Here is a 5,149-nt window from a genome sequence, read left to right on the forward strand (position 1 = left end):
TTAGGGCCTCTGCTCTATAAGAGAATGGCCAGCTCTGACCATCACAAAAGCACAGACAAGGGCTTTTTACACTCATTTCAGATATCAAGGCAGCTGGACTGCAATGCAGAGATCTCAGGTATTTCCATGTCTACTCCAACATTCCAGAAAGCAAAAAATAATTTTTATATAACGATTCACTAATCAAAATTATCCCTTAAATCCTGATTTCTCAGTTACAGGAGCATCAGATGAGTTTAATAACTGCTCCGTGTTTACAACACTGCCTGGCATGGAGTAAGCGTGCCAGCTGTTTTTGTGGTTTGAAAAGTCCACGATTCTAACTTTCAACCTATTTGATGCTAACCCTTCAGCCTTCAAAGCGTCTAAATCCATTTTTTTTTCTGAGATTTTCGACTGCAAAATCAACGTGCGTGAAAACTTAGGGCCCTTATCATCTATTTTTGCCCACACCAGGCAAAAAAAAAAAGTAAAAAAGAATACCCCAAACTGGATAAAGGGAGCATCAGTCACTAAGTTTTCACAATCCCACAGTCATATGGGAATAGCCCATACAATCACTTCAAGAATCAAGGCTACGGTTCAATGGCTTCAGGCATTTCCCTCCAGCTACTCCAATACACCAAAAACTGAAAAGGGATAGCTACATAATGCATGAGAATAACCTCCGGAGTGGCCTCTCCACCCAATTTGAAATTTCTCAGCCACAGAAACGTTTATTTCTTTCATTTCCCTTCCCCTTTTGTCAAGAAGTCTCTCAGTCGATGCTGACGTTCATAGCTGCAGAACGTCTGAGTGTCACAGGCATCACACAGACACCTGAACTTCCAGGGAATGACCAGGTTATACGCAAATAACTTAGCATCTCAGAATTTAGAAATAACCATTAGAACTCCGGAAAGGTGTGACCGCTGTAAAAGTTCACAATCCAGGACCCTTTATAACAGGCCGTCCCTTGATAATCTGTGTTCTTGGATTCAATTCTCAGCTTGCACATTATAGTTAGTTTGTATCAGTGTGGCCTTACAGTATTTGTCATTTTGTTTCTGGCTAATTACACTCAACATAATGTTCTGAAGTTTCACCCATGTTGCTGCATTCATCATGACCTTGTTCTGATATATCATATCTTATTTTTTCTCTCTTTTTCCTCTTACTGATAATTTTCATTTCTATATTCTTCCCCAAACCTCTTTCTTCTGTCTTTTCCTATTTGCCTGTAATGTTCCCTTTAGTATTTCTTGTAAAGCAGGTCTCTTGTTCACAAACTCTCAGGGTCTCTCTGAAAACACTTTAAACTTTCCCTCATTTTTTTGAAATGTATAATGACTCATTTATTGACAATTTGCTTTCAATATCTAGGATTATCACATGAAGCATAAGTATATTCCTAAAAGCCACAAGCTAAATAATTAGAAACTATAAGATAAAAAATCAGAAATCACGTTCATTTTTTAGTATGTGAAAAGAAATCCAATTTCCAACAGTGTACATACATTGGGTATTATCCTTTGAAGTAAATTTATCGCTGACCTTTCTTTTGGAAGCGCACTTTAGATTACAACAATATTCTTAAAATGGTATCACATGCAGGAAGAAACACCCCCAGGGAAGTCTTTTGAAATGAGAAGCTGGGAGAGAAAGGTAGCAAATATTGCTAAGTGCCTTCCCAGCTGACAGGTGTTCTGGACCCATGAACCTTTCTTAAGTCAAGGTATCTTTCCCTGGATGCCTTAGTTCAGACATTTTTATGCCTTAGAACTGTAAATTTGTAACATAATAAATTCCCTTTTGAAAAGCTAAAAAAAAAAATGGTTTCACAAAGTATAAAAGCATGTTAGCAATATTTTTTTAAAAAAGCCCTATGGGGTTGCAATATTGATTTTAAAATACTTTCTTAGAAACAATAATCAAAGTGGCATATTTATCCCCAATCACTCTTCTGTTAAGTTGCTTATGCTATTTGAAGATTCTATTCCATCTTCTTTTTCATTAATTCTTTTTGGTCTTCAAAATGAGTTAACATTCACATTTTCATGTTATTTGCCACATCCTTGAAAAGAGCACATGAGCAGTTTCTCCCCAGTGTGGATCTGTACATGTGCATGCAGATTGAAATCCAGGGAAAAGTGTTTTCTGCACCCTTCAAAAGTGCACTGAAAGGCCTTCTCTCCAGCGTGAACCAGAAAATGTCTTTTTAGCTTTGAGCTGCCATGGAAACCTTTCCCACATTCTGCATGTAGGTGGTCTCAGAGACCATGAATGAGGAGATGCTTTCTCAGGGCAGCTTTATCCTTCCACTTTCTTGTGCATCCACTGCGAGGACAAATGATTGTTTCTGGAGCATCCTCTTCTTTATTTTGTCTTGTCTTCTTTCTAGCAAATTCTGCCAGCTGTTTAAGATCTGATAAGTCAACACCAGGTATTCCTCCAGCAGGAAGCTTCTTGCCCGTCAGGCACTCAGAACACCCAAGAGGAGACTTCTCTCCAACAATTGGTGGAGGAAGTTCTTGTTTTGCCTCTTTTTCCCCCATGCATTTGAAAGAACTTTGAAGAAGTGATTTGTCTTCAAAACTCTGTTCAGAAAACTTTTTTTCTGCTGCTTCTTTCTGGCATTTGAAGGACTGAAGAAAAAAATGAGTCTTCTTCTAATAAACGTTGAGAAACTTCACCTCTTATTACGCATTCTAAGAAACAGCTGGGAAAGGAATCTTCCCCCACAACCAGATGCCTAGTCTCATGGTACATATCTTCATTGTCTATGGTCCCCATTGCATTGGGAGGTTCTATTTCTACCTGCTGAGCTTGGCTTGGCCTGGCCTCACTGAGGGCCTTTCCACGCAATCTTTGATGGCAACTTGCCTTTGCCCTTTTCTTCATTTGCTGACTCATGTCGTTCTGCCTGAGTCCTCCCTGAAGGCTAGCACCAGGATCTACCAATCACCTCCAGGTATACTGCTCCGGGGAAGTCATCTCCAGCAAGCACCTGCTGCTAGACTGTAAGCTCTAAGAGGGCAAGGAATTTTTCTGTCTCATTCACCACATATCCCACCACTCAGCACATTTGCCCAGGCTACCGTGATGCACGCTGCTATTTTCTATTCTACTTTGTGAAAAGGTGAAGACCAGGAGGACAAATGCTACCCATGACCCCAACTGTAGTTGAAACCAACCCCTCTCCATCATTTTGGTAGGACAGTTTTGCTGGATATAGAATTCTTGGTTGCCAGTTTTTCTCTTTCAAGAATTCAAATATATCATACCATTGTATGAGGCTTGTTTTGAGAGTGAAAGGGGCACTATTAATAAAGTTGGGACAAGGGCATCAACCAGACTGTCTCGGGTGGATTCTTGCTGTAACTCACGAGCCCTTCAGCGGATGTTGCAAAAGAGGATTACAAAAGAGGCTAGCTGGCTCACACACCCAGCAAACACCCTTTGTGTAACTCACCTTTGTCAAGGACAGAGAGTTATGCAAAAGGCAGGTGACAGCCTGTGATTCCTCCCCTCAGATGGCTCAGAGTCAAGAGTGTGGGTGGGGAGCCAGCCTTTGCACCCTACTACTGCAGGCAGTGGCAGGGGGACGGAGGAGATGACATCAGGGATCCCGCCCCAGCCTGCATCTACCTCAGAAGAGAAGTTGACCTGGGGGAAGACAGCTGTGTGGCCAGAGAGATCTTTTAAAACAAACAGATCATAGTCCCTCATTTTCTGGAAACCTTCCCATGTGTTCCATCTCACTCCAGGTAAAGGCAAATCCTCCTGGATTAGCCCTGTCACCTCCCTGCCCTCCCCCCTCATCCTTCGTCAGCCATGCCAACATCCTGGCTACTGCTCCCAATTGCCGGGACACTTCTACCTCAGGGCCTTTGTACTGGCTACTCCCACTGGCTGGAATTCTCTTCTTTCAGGTGTCCATGCAGAGGGAACACTCTCTCATCTCCTTTAAGCTCTGGTTAAATGTCCTCTTCTCACCACCCAATTTAAATTCACATGCAGCCCCAGTCTACATTCCTGGGCCCTCCCCCTGCTCCGATTTTGTTTTTCCCCTAGCTTTTATCATCTTCTAACATCTCACAATTGAGTTATTTCTTATGTCTCTTGTTTATTGTCTCCCTTCCTCCAACACACACACATACACACACACACATCCCACCCCCACCCCCACACACGGATGTCAACCCCACAAGGGGTTTTGTCTGTTTCATTCACTAGTTGTAGCCCCTGTGCATAAGAATTTGCAGGTACTTGAAAAGCAAATACTCGCTGAATGAAGACTAACATTGGCCCCTGAGGCAGGCATTTTTATGACCCCATTTTACAGATCAGGCTGTGAGAGAGGAAGTTACTTGACTACGCTCACACAGTAGAGTGTCAGAGCCAGGATTTATTAGAACAGTTCACCACCTAGTATGTGCTGAGTGCTATGCCCCTGGGGTACAACAGCAAAATGTTTGGAGGAGGTCCCACAGGAGGCATCAGGTTTGGAGCTTACACGTGGATCCAGTAAAGGCTGCAGGTTGTGCGTGTGGGGAAACTGAGGCCCAATACAATGGGAGGGGGTCACAAGGTCATAGCCAGGTAGTGGGCAGGGTCAAGGTGAGAGGTGAACTCAGGTCTACAGGGGCTGTTGTGGTATTAGGGGGAGGTGGAAGGGCAGTAGCAGCTTCCCGGGTCCAGACCTGCAAGTGAGGTGGGAGAAATGCTGCAGTAGCCGCTCCAAGTGGGGGAAGAGTCCAGCCAGAGCCAGAGACTTTCTGGGGCTGCTGGAGGAGGCAGGGATCAGAGATTAAGAGAGGTAGAGACATTCTATTCTGATATGACGTGGGGCACATGGAGCTGCCACCCACCAACCCTGACCTGAACAGTTCTACCCACCCTGGGAGTCGAGCCATGATGGTATTTCTTCCCCTGCTCTTCTGGACTCTTTGTTCTGTGCAAGTAATAAAGAGGTCATTTACCGCAATTTAGAGAGAGAGAGATTGAGACAGAGAGGGAAGGGCAAATGAGGGAGAAAGATCAGAGACACAGATCTGAGATGAAGAAAGATACACACAGAGAGAAATATGGGTATAGGGATGGTAGGGGTAGATCAGAGATGATTTCTGAGCCCCTGATATATTAAGATCGTACTTGTTCATCTAAGTCT

At 43.5% G+C, this 5,149-nt stretch overlaps 1 pseudogene; it reads right to left on the reverse strand.

The window, feature by feature from the left end:
- Nucleotides 1-2,039: 2,039 nt before the first annotated feature.
- LOC143660213 (zinc finger protein 42 homolog) lies at nt 2,040-2,892 on the reverse strand (annotated as a pseudogene).
- Nucleotides 2,893-5,149: the final 2,257 nt, after the last annotated feature.

The sequence above is a fragment of the Tamandua tetradactyla genome, chromosome 16 (assembly GCF_023851605.1).
Source record: "Tamandua tetradactyla isolate mTamTet1 chromosome 16, mTamTet1.pri, whole genome shotgun sequence".
Lineage (NCBI taxonomy): Eukaryota > Metazoa > Chordata > Mammalia > Pilosa > Myrmecophagidae > Tamandua > Tamandua tetradactyla.